Genomic DNA, 16310 nt, shown 5'->3' with positions numbered 1-16310 from the left:
TTTGACAACAAACAAGCCTACAATTGGAGGCATCATGGCAACCAACAACATATATCCCTCACACAACCGACATTTACAGACACACAGGCCCACCGTGTGAGGAAGATCAAACATAGAGTGCTTTTATTCTCGGCTGTGGTGCTAATAAAAACATGGATATCTTATAGCCTACATATTGTAATATATTGATTAGTCCATATTGAAATTAACCTGCAATTGAAGTCCCCATATCCAGCTCTTGGAAACCAGGGTTCATGAGGTTAGACCCGCAATGGCTATTGAAATGCAGCCTTAGTGTTGAGTATACTAAAAGACAATGCTTGTTGAAACAGTATGTTTAATCTTGATTACTGGAAAGAATTTACCTTTATGTGCACTGTTGACTTACTTGAATTTTAAGAGCAGTGAATGGTGTGAGTATATTGACCAGGCACCACCTGATATTTGTGTCATATGGGGGTTAAAAGTGGACCAGGCATATAGACAATTGCACATTATTGTACATAAGGCTATAGAAATATAGCTGGGGAAGCCTAATGTAGAACCAGAAATATAGCTGGCGATCTGAAACCATTATAGTATATTCAATCGTAAAGATCTCTTTAACTGTAGTCTGAAATATATATATTTTGTGCTAGGGTTCTGATCATAGCATGTTGTTGGAAACTTTGTTCTGGTGTATGATTTACTCTTATCATATGTAAATGTTAGGGCAAAAGTAAATAGTCCGAAGAGGCAAGTCTTGTTTGATGTTATTTATTCATGATAGCTGACCACTGTCGTGATTGGAACATCAGACAACTAACTTGTGTATTTTCATGTTTACACAATATTATATTGTGTAAACCTTTTAAAGAATATAAAAGCCGGGGAGGCAGTCAGAAGAGGCGGGAGCTTTGTGGACCTGTGTAAGAGGACGCTCTTCACAGTGTAGGTCCTAGGACGCATTCTGTCTTCGCTGACAGCGAAGTATTTCCGGTCAGATGTAAATGCCCCTAGTGAAGATTCTTTTCTCTTCTTCTTTCTGATGTAAGTATATGTACTAAAATCTTTGTAGTTTGAATATATAAGTATACGCATTATCCTACTATTTTCTATTTCCCGTAATTGCTATATCATTGTCATACATTCCATTAATTTGGTGCTTTATCATTTAAATTAATCATTGTATAATAAAATTGTGTCATATCCAAGTAGTAGCCTTCTTTAAAGCCGTATCTGAACCTTATTGCTAAACAGTTGGCAATACATAAATTGGCGTAGTCAGCTGGATACACTGAAGGCTCAGAAGTTTTTTTTTTTTCTTTGCTGGGATAAGAAATAATCCTCACGTCCTAACTTATTTTAGAGTAAGAGAATAATTTGTTGGCACTAGGCCAAAATGTTTGGGTTTTTGGCACAAAGTCAGAAAAACAAAATGTTTAAGAAAGGGAAAAAGAAAGAGGATGACTATGTGGAGATCCCTGGCTGGACCAGGGCTCCATACAATATTATAGCGCAAGAAATGCGTTGTTGTGGATTGGCAGAACCCTGGGAGAATAAGCTCAAAAGGTCAGCACCCACTGATGTTGTTGGTGTACTCATGGGGATCCCTGCAAAGGCAGGTGATGCAGTTAACCCCTCGATGTTGGTGAGTTACTCGAGGGTGTCCCTGCAAAGGCAGGTGATGCAGTTAACCCATGATGTTGTTGGTTTACTCATGGGGATCCCTGCTGAGGCAGGTGATGTGGTTAACCCCTCGATGTTGGTGAGTTACTCGAGGGTTTCCCTGCAAAGGCAGGTGATGCAGTCAGCACCACTGATGTTGCTGATGTACTCAGGGGTGTCCCTGCTAAGGCAGGTGATGTAGTGTCTTTAGGACGGCGTATGTGGATTTTACTCAGTGCATACCGAGATATGCATGAGCAAAACACCCATATGCAAAGAAAGTTGTCAGAAATGGAACAAAAAGAGGTTGTAAGGGAGTCTATTGAGACTCCAGGGTGGGAGGAAACCCAAACCCCATATGATATGTTGGCGACTATGTGGCCGCACAGTGTTGGTTCAAGTGAACATTGGGACAAATATGGGCAAGATGCAGAGCCTGCTGAGATACCAGAATGCTTGCAGAAAGTAAAAGTAGAAAAAGGGAAAACATTTTGTGCTCTTGGTAGGTGTGGTTGGATCCTGCAAAGAATGTTAACTAAAGTGCAGGAATTAGAAATACAGCTATGTGAGGCCCAGAATGCGTTGGTGGTAGCACAGGGTCAGAATAAGTTAGTAATGGACAAATGTTTTGGAACTCAGCATGATGCAGGACAGGCTGCTGCATGTGTAAAACAGTATAAGTGCAGAAAGAAGAGGGGGAAGGTGAACCGGAATGAAGCTCTGGCCATGGCCAGAGCAGAGATGGAGAGGAGCCCAGATCAGTGGGATGGTGATGCACAGAAGTCAACTGACTCCGAAACTGTCACCAACCCAGAACAGGGGGATGATCATTTTAATGGGGAGATGGAAATGGATCCTCTTCTTAACCCATTAAAAGCTGATCGTATTTGCCAGACCCAGGGTGTAGGGACAGCTACAGGGAAGCAAAACCAGAATGAGGTAGAAGATTGCAGTGTGTCTAATAGATTTGAGTTGCAAAGTACCTTAAGTAGAAGAAATACTAGGGGTGGCAAGGCCCTGGCAAGGTTCAGATTCAGGCGATCTGATGATCCCATGTTGTTCTGTAGTAATTATTTGGCATTGTACAGAAATGTTTGCAATCATCCAGATATGTCTCAGAATGATCCTAGTTTTCTATTTTCAATGGCAAATCATTGTAATGTAGATTATGCCACAAGAGTGTCTCTAAGAAATACCAGTTCATATGAAAGATTTGTAAAACTATTAAATTAGTGGTGTCTTGAGTCAAAAGAGCAGGATGAAGTATCAGAGAATGTGTCTGCTGTTTACAGGCCTAGGTATTGCTTTAAATGTGGGAAGATAGGCCACATTAAACGTTATTGTAATACCAAACCAGAGAGCCACTCATTGCACCAGAATATTGATAGTATTGAGAATAAGGAAGAACCTGCCATCTACGATACTGAATTTACAGACTCATGTAGAAAAGCCGACTTTGCTACAACTGCACAAAATTCGCAAGAAATGCAGATCCGAACAGTGGATAAGAGTGAGACTGGGAAAGAGCAGAATTTATATTGTAGACCCCAAAAAGACGGTGCTACTATTCCTGTGTTCTGTCTATGGGGCTGGATCATTTTGCATTGGTCACCAGTCATCATTCCTGGGTTATTTTTTAAGACAATCCAGTGAGGTTGTTTGTTTGTTTTTGTCCAGATAGGATAAGGACAAAGTGCAGTATTTGACTTGTACATATTATAACCTTTTCTTATGTTTTTTTTCAGACTGGACAAACCAGTTTTTCAGAGGAATCGGATTCAATGTATTTAGCTATATATAAGACATGGGGGTAGACTAATGAGCTCAAAGGTAAAGGTTAAGCAAACAAGGTTCCAATAGATTGTATGACTCCTTTATCATTGCCTTCTTGGAATATATTTAGAAACATTACCACTTTTTGTTCAACAGATCACTCTATCTACAAACTTCGGGTGTAGCAATAGGTGCTTGCTGCACCTTCACTAATCTATTCCTAGGATTGTGGGAAGCTACAGTGGTTCACCACTTGGATTGGTACAAGACCAAGGTCAGACATTGGCTACAGTATATCGACAATATATTCTTTGTCTGGCTTGGTACACAACAAGAGTGTGAGGTATTTTTGGATTTTTTCAATCTCAGTCCTTTCAACATCTTTCTTACCAACTCTATGTTCTCTGTTTCTGCTATCTTCCCAGATTTGACTGTTTCGATGAAGAATGATCAGCTTATCACTAATTTATATCAAAAGGTCATGGCCACCAACAGTCTTCTGGGGTTCTGCAGCTTTCACCCATTCCACACCAGGAAAGGGGTACCTATGAGTCAATTTCTTATAGCCAGAAGAAACTGTACCTTTGACAAGGATTTCCATTCTCAGGCACAGGAACTCACCACCAGATTCAAGAACCAGGGCTACCTGAAAAAACTTAAATCGATGGCTTTCCAATGGGCTAATCAACAAACACAGGATTCCCTACTGTTTACCCGTTCCAAACTACAGGATAACCAGGTGCATTTCATCTGTAACTATACCGCACCTTGGACACAAGTGAGAAGGGTTCTACAGAATCTTTGGAATATCATCCCTACAATCCTCCAAAATAACATCATTGTGGGGACCAGGCCACTACTCACGGCAAGAAGGGCTCCCAATCTCAGGGATACCCTCATGAAGAGTCATTACCAGAGACCAACAATCAAACTAAATCATGGTATTATTTTGCAGAGTTCCTTCCTCTGTGGGGAATGTAATATCTGCCCACAAGTGAACCCGACAAGCAAAGTTTTAGTTAACCCCTCTGATGAAAAATGTCATCAATTGAGACACTACCTCAATTGTAAAACCAAACACGTCATTTACGCCATCATCTGCCCCTGCCAACAGGTATACGTTGGACAGACGTTACAAGAACTCCAGAAAATAATTCAAAAGCATTTTGCTGCAATCAGTCTGACAGCTATTGATCTATGCAAGGGCAAAACTATTACCTCAGTGGCCTCCCATTTTTTGACATATCACTCAGGTACATATACTCATGCTCACGTGGTGGGTCTTGAACGCATCTTGGGCTCAGGTAGACATGAACACCCATTAAGACGACTGCTGCAATCTGAGTCTCATTTGATTTATGAGTTGGGATCAGTAGCCCCATGGGATTAAATTAGGTACTCCTTTTCATGGGATTCCTGGGTTGATTGCACTCCCATAAATTATATCAACGGTATTCTTCTACCTGCAGTAAACTCTTTTGGAAGATGCGACCTAGGAGATCCCATTAACCCCGTTATGGCTCTCTCTTCTTTGGAATATGACATCCTCTTTAACATCAGCCAAACCATAGAAGATATTCTATCTATTCATCCAGATCCAGATGAAGAATTCCAAGCTACCTTTTAGGATATGCTCTGAATATCATGACCGGTCCCATCATTGGAGAACCTGTCTGTCTGTTTCAAATCAATTTCCCCTCCTTTTGGACACCAGGGCCAGGCTATAGGACCTATTTAAGGCAACCTCCACAAACTCAGTTGTAAAATATGTTAATTTGCACTGAGTTCATGAATACCATATGGACCTTCCCATTTATTTCCTTGATTATGATGGACATTAACATACATTTCTTGATAAACCATGGTCTCATGTCAGTGTCCATAATATAATGTCCTATATTTTATAAAAATCTTTTTCTACTTCTTACAGTTACTATTAAAGCTTAATGGTAATTACTAGCTTGTTGCATATTCTTTTCATTTTCTTTTATATGCATGGATGCATTTATCTATTTTTTTCCAATGTGTATTGCATTTATCTATTTTTTCCAATGTATATTGTTTATTTATTATTATTTTTTCTATACTTATTCACTCCATCTTGCTCATTTTTAGTTATTTTTTATCTTTTATTCTATATTATTACTTTCTCTATACTTATTTACTGTATTCTGCTCTGCAGTTATATTACTTATCTCCCCACTTTCATTATATATAATTTGTTTTCCCCCATTTTTCTTATTATTATATTTTATTACATTATTTCCTTATATATTTTTTCCTAGTATTTATTATCTTTCTTACGTAACACTAATATTTGTTTACTCTTTTCTTTTTATTATGCAATGCACTCTACTTTAAAATACTGTACTGTCTGCCATTTTGGTGTCCTCTTTCCCTGTTGTTTACCTGGGTGGGCCTGCCCAGATGCACAATACATTCATGCCTATACACATCTTATACCACTTTATTTCCCCCGTCTGTGCTCTCACAGATGGCACATAGGAGCTGTGCAGAAGCACCTCTCATCCTCTTTCATCCTTTCAACGCTGATGTACCTCTTCCCTTTCATCCAGACTCAGGCCCAACTTTCTGTTCAGGCAGAGATGTCTACCTTCTATAGACACTCACATTACGCTTGCGTACTTCCGGTCCCTGCCTAGGCGGCACCAATAAGATATCATCTCATTAGCTCTGATACTTTATATACCGGAAAGATTTACATAAGCCACACTTCCCCTGACAAAGTCGTGCTTGACACAGCGATATGCGTGGGGTCGTTCCATCTCCGCCCCTACCCTTTTTTATCTCTCGTGGCTTTGGTATCTCTCCTATTTAAGAACGATCTACCATCTCTCTATGTAGGTATCCTTTCTGGCTGCGGCCAGTTGCACCCTTATCGTGCACATACTTTATCATATTTCCTTATATAGCCCTACTCCACACCTATGTCCACCTTCCTTCTTGCATAGGCTGGCTGTGCTGTTTTCTATTGGGATGCCTCAGTTTGCATTGACTCCTTGTTTTTCAATGGAAGAATCTGATTTATTATGCAGTGCCTGACCTCAATGCCGGAGGTATTCCCTAAGGAGTGCTGCAAGGCTAAAGGCAGCAGCTCCCCGTGAGTGGAGACCTGCCGGAAAACGGTGCAGGCATCGCAAAGTGATGTGAGAGCAAGTCAGGATGAACTTGCCGGCATGGTGCCCGAAGGGACGATGGGAGCAGAGTCAGCACCAAGCCAGGGAGTCGGAGGCCGGTCAGAACAAGGTGAACAGAGGATATGGATCGATATTTCTGTATTATATCATCATCGTACCTCATTATCATGGTGTTATATATCTGACCTTTCAAGATAAAAAAAAAATATATTTTTCTTGGGTATTAGGTAGTGATGAGCGAATTTGTGCAGAAAATGATCGCCAAACATAAATTCGTCAAGAATGTGGCACATTCAAATTCGTGATCGAAAATACGAGCAAAATTTCATAAAATTGGAAAAAATCAGAATCATTTGGAAATTAGTCCAGAAAAATATTTGCATTGCCTCAAAAGTATTTTCAGCACTTTAGCAACAATAATGGTGGTGTATCATGAGCGTTTGATGAAGGGAGGGGGTTTGCAGAGTTCAGAGGCACGGCGTTCTAGTGAACAGTCATTTTTTTTCCTAATTTTATGTGTGTGCAGTACGCGGGATGCAGTGATGAGACGGGAGCTGGAGTGAACTTAGAATGTAACTTTTATATATATATATATTTATATATATAGGGGCTATCTCGAGTAACCAGCAAGTTAACAACAGTTTTCCTCACAGGGATCAGAACAATAATACACAGGTAACACGATAACAACTACCCGGTTGGAACCGGTAACTATGAGGCCGCGGTACGGCCGACTACGGGTCCAGGAACTACAACTTATCAACTACAATGTGTCACTTATCCTCTGACGTCCGGCAAAGTGGTGGTTGGTGTCTCTTCAGCGTCCTAGCCGCTGGGCTCAGCCAAAGAGGAATTGACGCAAGCTTCTGGCGTTCCTATGCCCAGGTGGAGTGTGGGCACAACAGGCCCCTGAAGAGTTCCTCTGTGTTGTGCCTCCCGTTGGAAGCGGGATGGTGATAGCCGGGGCCCAGGGCGTGTAGGCCACAGCCGCGGGCTGGGGCCGGGCACTGGTTGGCCGCGGGTGGTGGCAGGCAGCAGTCGGGCTGTGACAGCCACGGGCGACAGCGGGCAGGCCGCAGCCGCGGACTGGAGTCGGGCAGCGGTGGCCACAGGTGGCGGGAGGCAGGCCGCAACCGTGGGCTGGAGTCGGGCAATGGCAGCCGTGGGTGGTGGCAGGCAGGTCGCAACCACGGGCTGAGTCGGGCAGTGGCGGCTGCGGGTGGCGACAGGCAGGCTGCAACCACGGGCTGGAGTGTCGGGAGCGCGGTCGGTGTCCCTCTGCTGGGCGACTCGGTGCCATATCCTCCCTGACTGTAGTGAGTCTCTCTCCATTCCCTCTGGTCGTCACTCCCTCCTTCTGGCTCTGGCTCTCTGCCGCCCCCTAGATTTCCTGTTCCTTCTCTCCCTCTCTGTTGAGTGCCCCCTGCTGACGTTCTCAGCCCCTTTTATACCTGCTCCACCACCTCTCCTTCTAGAACTGTCTCTGGTCCGGCCTCTAATTATGTCTCCCTAGGAACCTTGGTGACAGTCTCCTTGGTTCCGGTCCGGTTACACAGTGGGGACTCTCCCTCCTACATGTGCACATTGCAGCTAGCCAATCAGGGTGCAGGAAACACCCACACTGTCCTGACACAATGGTTTGTGTCATTGGCTGCTGAAATCACATGTCTCTCTCCATATAAATAGCGGACATCTTGTTTTAGCACCATTTTGACATTGTAACAGCACAGAGAAGCTGCTTCTTACACTTGCACTGTTAACAGCAAAATTTTAGCTAGTTAGCTAGGCGGTTGTATATCAGTCAGATAGTGTAGCTAGCTAGTGTCCAGTGTGGCTGTTAAGTTTATCTTCCAGCATTTTTTTGGTCATTACTGAGGTCCACAGACAAATTCAGCAGGCCACATGTCCTACAATTGTATTGTGCACTGCTTCTATTGTGCTCCATGCACGAGTATAGCATTCTAAATAATATTTTTTCACTAGATAAATGTGAAACAGCCTGCTGTATCCCACCTTGTCATTTTGTGCAGTGGTGATATGAAACTGTCTGCAGACCTTAGGTACATTAAAACAAATTAGAATTTTTCAGTTGCACATTTTGTTGGGTTGAAATTAATCTGTAGACGCCTGATCCAGAGGCCACAAAACATTCTTCTGAACCTAGGGTCATACAGTAAGAGACCTGACTTTCAAATAGTTTGTAGCATCTAATGTGTTATAAAGGCCTGATCCAGAGGCCACAAAAAAAGTTGTGTGTTCCTGACGTCATAGAGTAAGTGGAGACCACCTAACTTTCATCAAGATGAACAAGTCATGGATCTCCAAGGACTTTTGCACCCCAATTGCAGACTGGACAGACTAGGTGACTGCATTTTTTAGTGTGATGCATTAATGTTAGACGATGGTCAAATCGCTTCTATGTAGTAGAATTGCTCACATGCCATGAGCGCCAACCACTGGGTGGCACTAACAACAATCCGGCACTGACAGCAACAGAGGTCTCTAGGAGACCTCTGCTTTTCATGCCGACACACCAGTGACCTGCAATCACGTGATGCGGGTCACCGGTGTGCATATTTCCGCCGCAATTGCAGGAAGCGCTTGTAACTGGATCATAGCCTTGGGTGGATCGCGACATGTCCCAGGAAAGATGTGAGACCAACCAGAGAAGTTGGAAGCTATCGGATTGCAGACCCCTGAACCTATCCACAACAACTAGCAGTAGCCGTGGGGGGTTCCTATGGTGCCCTAGACCCCTCGATCACAGCCGGAGAAATACATTAGCCTAAAGACAGAAAGGGGAAATCTAAACTGCCCCAGAGCAGACCCCAAAGCAATAGGCAGCCCCCAACATATAATGACGGTGAAGCAAGATGAAAAAACACTAACACAGATAGAAAGATAGGTTGAGTAAATGATGGGGCCCAAGCTAACTAAATAGGACAGGATAGAAAAGCTGCTGTCTGCCATCCGCAAAAACCCTATCCAAAAATGAACCAACAGACTGATAGGAAAAACAGGCCCTGAAGTCGCTAGGCTTCAAAAAGACTATATCAGCACTCAGGTATATTCTGAAGACAGAGCCAGAGATCAACAGATCAGAGACAAAAATGGAATTCAGCTCATCCCCGGCCGGGGATGGCTGAACTCCAAAAAACAAGGCAAACAAAACCAGAACTAAAGTGTACAAAAGGCAGAGCAAAACTTAGCTTTGAGAAGCAGAAATCAGACTGGTCTCCAAGAATCCAGCAGGAAAATCACCGGCAAGGCAGCAGGACGTCGGCTGCCTTATATCCAGTCATCAGTTCATGTGACCCAATCATCATCTACCTGCTCAGCTGTTTGGTAATCAGCCTCACTACCTTCCTTCGCCAGAAGAGGGAGTTCCTCAGACCTCACTGGTGAAGGGAAAAATGAACTCACAACACCAACCTCTCCGGTTTTCTGGACTTAGCTTGTATTTTTGTCTTTTCCTCCTCCAGTGACTCATTCATAACAGAATCACCAGCCATACCGCAGATTCTAGGGTACTCAATAGCAGGAAAGAATCGTAAAAAAAAAAAAAAGTGTCAGAATTTTTTTTTTGTATATATTTTCCTCTTTTTCTCTGGGGCCGTAGGAGGAATTTTCTTAATGGAGATTAAGCAATTGTCTGATCGTGTGGAGCAGCTGGCTACTGAAGTGCGGGGAATTTCCGCCTATCTTGCTCATTCACATGCTGCTGAACCAAAGATTCCTACTCCTGATGTGTTTTTTGGGGATCGGTCTAAATTTTTGAATTTTAAGAATAATTGTAAATTATTTCTTGCCTTGAAGCCTAACTCATCAGGGAGCTCTGCGCAGCAGGTTAAAATTGTCTTCTCTTTGCTGCGGGGCGATCCCCAGGATTGGGCATTTTCTTTGACACCTGATGATCCTATTCTAACTAATGTGGACGCATTTTTTCAAGCCTTGGGGTTGTTGTATGATGAACCTAATGCTATTGATCAAGCTGAGAAAGCCCTGTTGTTGTCTTGGTACTCCCGCCTTTTACGCTCCCGATTCAGCGGTGTTATGAGGCTTTGTAAGTTGTCCCGGTAGCGAGGATCTAGGAGGGTGTACACCCAATAATCAGCCGTGTTGAGAATGTAGGCGATGCGGCGATGCGCACAACCTGCGTCACTAAAGATGCGTTCCGATAATATACTAGCAGCAGGGCAAGCCAGCACCTCCAATGCATACTGGCTAAGCTCTGGCCATGTATCCAGCTTAGAGACCCAAAACTTGAAGGGGGAAGAGCTGTGTGGGAGAACACTGAGAGGGCAAGACATGTAGTCTGTCACCATCTGACGGAAACGTTGCCTCCTGCTGACTGGAGCCGTCTGTGATGGTGTAGATATTTGTGGCGGGGACACAAAACTTTGCCACATTTGGGCAATACTGGTCTTGCCTTGTGCTGAGGCGCTGCTTCTGCTCCCTCTTTGTGCAGAGCTTCCTCCACTGCCTCGACGCACTGAGCTGCTTTGTAAAGCAATAGCAGCACTGCTTTCGGGTGGAATGGAGAACATGACAGAATGCACCAGTGTGTCTTGGTAGTTTCGCATTTTACGCTCCCGGTTCAACAGTGTTATGAGGCTTTGTAAGTTGTCCCGATAGCGAGGATCTAGGAGGGTGTACACCCAATAATCAGTTGTGTTGAGAATGTGGGCGATGCGGTGGTCGTTTCTCAGGCACTGCAGCATGAAATCAACCATGTGCTGCAGACTCCCAACTGCCAAAGAAACGCTGTCCCCTGCTTGAGGCGTTATCTCTGCCTGCTCTGCATCACCCCACCCTCGCTCTACATACCGACTACTAGAGCATTGTGTACCTCCCTCCTCTGGACAGATGTCTTCCTCCTCCATTGACTCCTCCTCATCCTCCTCACAAAGTGTCCCCTGCCTAGGCCTTTGTGAGGAACCACGTTGTGCAGACTGTCCAGAAGCAGATGGCATTTGTGACTCCTCATCCTCCACCTCTTCCAAAACCTCTTCCCTTAGTGCTTGCAGTGTTTTTTTCAAGCAGGCTGATAAGGGGGATAGTCATGCTGACTAGTGCATTATCTGCACTCGCCATCCGTGTGGAATCATCGAAGGCATGCAAAACGTGGCAGATGTCCTTCATAGAGGCCCACTCAGTGGTGGTGAGTGTGAACGGCGCGCAGTGCGACTTGTTTGCGCCTGATGCGGCTGGTACTCCATTACTGCTGCCTGCTGCTCACACAACCTCTCCAACATATGTAACGTTGAATTCCACCTGGTGGGTAGGTCACATATGATGCGATGTTTCGGAAGGCGGAATCAGCGCTGCAGAGCTGCAATGCGCGATCCTGCAATGCTGAAACACCGCAAGTGAGTGCACTCTATACGTACCTTGTGCAGCAGTGCATCAAGATCCGGATAGTCCCTCAAAAAACTCTGCAAGACCAAGCTGAGCACATGTGCCAGACATGGGATGTGAGTGAGGTTGCCTAGGCCCAGAGATACCACCAGATTTTGGCAATTGTCACACACTACCATGCCTGGCTGGAGATTCGCTGGCACAAACCACACGTTGCTCTTCTGCGTGATGGCATTCCAGAGCTCCTGCGCTGTGTGGCTTCGATTCCCCAAAGAAATTAATTTCAATACGGCCTGTTGACGTTTGGCCACGGCTGTGCTCATATAGGTCGTAACAGGTGAGCGTTCATGGGTCCTTGTTGAGGTAGACTGTGATGGCTCCTGCAGCGCTGATTCAGAGAAACAGGAGTATGAGGAGGAGTCAATATGTACAGACTGGATTCCTGCAATCCTTGGAGTTGGCAGAACACGTACAGCGCCACTCTCAAGATCTGTACCCGGCTCCACAACATTTACCCAATGGGCAGTGAGGGAAAGATATCGTCCCTGTCCATGGTTACTGGTCCACGCATTGGTGGTCAGGTGGACCTTGCTACTGACGGCGTTTAGTAGTGCATGTTTAATTTTTCCCTCCACATTCTTTTGCAGGGCAGGGACGGGTTGCCTGCTGAAATAAAAGCGGCTGGGCACGTTGTAATGTGGGACTGCCAATGCCATGAAGTTACGGAAGGTGTCAGTCTCCACCAGCCTGAATGAGCATTTCAAGGGACAATAGTTTTGCAATGCCAGCATACAGAGCATGTGCTCAGGGGTGGTTTGCCGAGTATGGGCGCCTTTTCTCTCATGCCTGTGCTACCGATGGCTGCAGACTGGCCTGGGAGTGTGAGGATGACAGGGAACATGGTGCTGTGCGTGGAATGACACCGTGTCTCTGTACAACAGTGCCAGAGGTTCTTCCATGGCGATCCTGTGAGGAAGCCGAACCAGCTGTGTGTGAGCTGGAGGAAGAGGCTACAACACGAGCTGAAGAGGTGGTTGGTGGCACTGTAGGTTGGCCTAGGTCTTCAGTGTGTCTTTGTAACTCCACCATGTGCTTGGTCCGCACATGTTTCCACGTATTTGTGGTATTGAGGTTGCTGACACTTTTCCCTCTTTTCTCTTTCTGATTACACAGCTTGCACTTGACAAAGCAAATGTCATCTGCAACTGTGTCAAAAAAGGACCAGGCACTGCAAGTCTTGGGAGTGCCCGTTTTGGGTTTTGGAAGAGGCATGCTCCTAATGGGTGCTGAAGTGGAGGCTACAGGCAACCGAGTCTGCCCCCTCCCTCTCCCTCCTTTTTTGGCCGTTCGGGGAATCTCTTCCTCAGAGCTGCTCCCACCACTTTCCTGTACCTCACACCATGATGGGTCAAGGACCTCATCATCTACATTACCCTCTTCAAACGACTGCTTCTCCTGGGTAGTCTCGACAGCACAATATGCGCCAGAAAGTGGCACCTGAGTCTCATCATCAGATGCGTACTGAGGTGTGCTGACCATAGGCACTGGCCCACCCGCCTCTTCAGATTCAAAGAGACAAAGCTGTTGCGCATCACTGCATACTACCTCTTCTTCAAATTCTCAAATGCTGCTTGGCTGGCTCCCTCTTTCCAAGCCAACAGATTCAGAGAACAGAAGTAGAGATGGCTCCTGTCCAGGGCTCTCTGACTGCCTGGGCAATTTGGCAGGTGGTGAAGAGACAGATGGGTGCTCTTCAGTGCTCTGGACTTGAGAGGATCTGGAACTAATTGAAGTTGATGCGTTAGCTGCCATCCATCCGACAACGGCTTCAATTTGTTTGTCCCGCAGCAGTGGGGTACAGCGAGCTCCTACAAGGCTGCACATAAAGGACTGTTCCCTGGGAAAACTGAGGGATGCTGAGTCACTGGTGCCCGCAGCAGGCACAGAATCCCCACGTCCTCTCCCTGCAGAAACTCCACGCCCACGACCACGTGCCTTACTCCCTGCCTTCTTCATCTTGGTAGACTGATAAAGATAGGCAGAAAAGTACTAAGGGCTTAGTGTGCTTATTCCTGAACAGCTGCTAACAGGTATAAGAAACACTAATTTTATAAAGTGTGTGGATTAGACTTTAATATGAGCTAATGTGGCCTGCACAACTGTAAAGTGGAGTGTTTGGTGAACTTTATTAACTTTTTTTCACAAAAAGACACTGGATGTGCCCAAAGATGTAAAACCGATAGTATCACAAACTTTTTGTAGCTATTACAATGCAGGAAGGTAACCTACAATGCAATAGATGAGGCTCCAAAAAATAGGCTAATACTAATCTGGCTGGGGCTGCAGGTCACAAGCCAGCAGAAAGGCTCCTCTATCTACTCCTATATAGTGTTTGCAAATATTCTAGCTGGATACGGATGGAACCACACTAATAGGAGAAATCTGGAAAAATGAACAGCACTAATGCTAAAAAGGACAATGTATGAGGCAGTGACGCACGCTGAGCTGACTACAACCGGAGGTGGCTGGCTGCAGAACACACTACAGCTTGAGCTGCACTCACACACAGAGACCTCGCAGACAGCCGTGAACAGCTCTGCAAGGCAAAAAAAAAGCTACAGCAGTTGATAAAGTAGCCTGGGTAAAGCACAATATAGCAAATCGCTAGGTCACACTGTCCCTCAGAACAGCAGCGTCCTATCCCTAACTGAATTCACAGCAGAGTGAACCCAAAATGGCGGCGACGGCTTTTATAGTGCATCATGACATCATTTCAGCAGCCAATCACAGCCATGCCAGTAGTTACATGCCTAACATGCTCTAACAGGATGTGCCCACACTTCTTAGGATCCTCATTGGCTGAATAAAATCAAACTGTCTCATTGCATTATGGGAACTTCCAATTCCGGTATTCAATATACTAAAAGTATCGGAACTCAGTATCGGAATTCCTATACCGCGAATATCGGCCGATACCCGATATTGCAGTATCAGAATGCTCAACACTATTCAGGAATACATCACAAATATGACCATCAGTACAGGAATACATCACTAGGACAATTATCAGTACAGGAATACATCACAAAAACCACCATCAGTACATGTATATATAATCACGACCACCATCAGTACATAAATACATCACTAGGACCACTATCAGTACATGAATCGAGCACCAGAACCACCATCAGTACATGGTACATCATTTGTAATGTAAGGTGAGACCCATATATATTTGTATCACATGAACATACAACTTCCAGTACATTTTTAACAATGGTTAGTGTTCTGCCTTCCTCCACGTATGATGCTGTGTGGATTCCAGCATACGGCTAAACCCTTCATCCACTCCCAGTAAAAAGACTGTATGGGTGCTTACATCTATGTTTATTGAGATGATGATGAACTTAGTAACAGTGGACAACAATGGTGGATGATAATGGTGAACACAATGGTGGATGGTATCGGGTAAAAACTACAAAGAATTAGACGGTACAGTATATCAGTACTAGCAGATAACAACAAAAACAACAACAACAACAGCAATAATACAGGGTGCTATTACATCAGTAACAGGAGTATTACAGGGATTGCACAATATATGAATGCAGTTAAGGGGGATATGTAAAGTGAACTTATGCTGCCAGCATTGCACTACCCTAAACAGAAATGCATCTATCTACATGCAGTGCAAAGAGCATTACAACTAGCTGGAAAATACCTTGCATCATATATCTCACTCATACTCACGGTGTCTGCAGTATGCCTAGCTAGCACAGATGCATTGCACAAACACATACTGTAACTGGCTTAAAATAGTAATTATACCGCACTATACTGGGAAAAACAAGGGTTAATATTAGACTACTCACTTGATAATGTATAGAAAAAACAAGATGTCCTGGAGACTGGTTGCCTGGTCTTGGAAATATGTATATCTGGCACAAAAAGTGGGATGAATAAATGAATGAATGAATAAATAAATAAAGCCTATTTGTTTTGTTTTAGAAAATAAGCTACTCACTTGTTAGTGTATAGAAAAATCGTAATGTCCTTAAGGCTGATCGCTTTGTCTTGAAAATGTAAGTAGCTGCCAAAAAAGTGAATGAATAAATAATCAAGTAGAGTACGCTTATCTTACAAAAAGGGGGGGAAACCCCTTAAGGGTTAAAAGAGATTCTGCTAGACTTACTTATTAATGAATCCAACCATAAGTGCATCCAACCTCGGAACTGTTACTGGGATATTGGCTGGCCCATGTCCCCTAATTCTGGTTTAAATATAATTACTAATAAAAAGATTTGAATATCAGATAAAAAGCCAAAAGGTACCAAGGAATAATGATTGATGGTTCGGGTGGAGGCTGAAGCT

The sequence above is a fragment of the Dendrobates tinctorius genome, unplaced genomic scaffold, assembly GCF_039654945.1.
Source record: "Dendrobates tinctorius isolate UK_male_01 unplaced genomic scaffold, ASM3965494v1 ptg000160l, whole genome shotgun sequence".
In the NCBI taxonomy this organism is placed as follows: domain Eukaryota; kingdom Metazoa; phylum Chordata; class Amphibia; order Anura; family Dendrobatidae; genus Dendrobates; species Dendrobates tinctorius.
The sequence above is the reverse complement of the archived record's forward strand: the minus strand, read 5'-3'. Positions refer to the sequence as shown.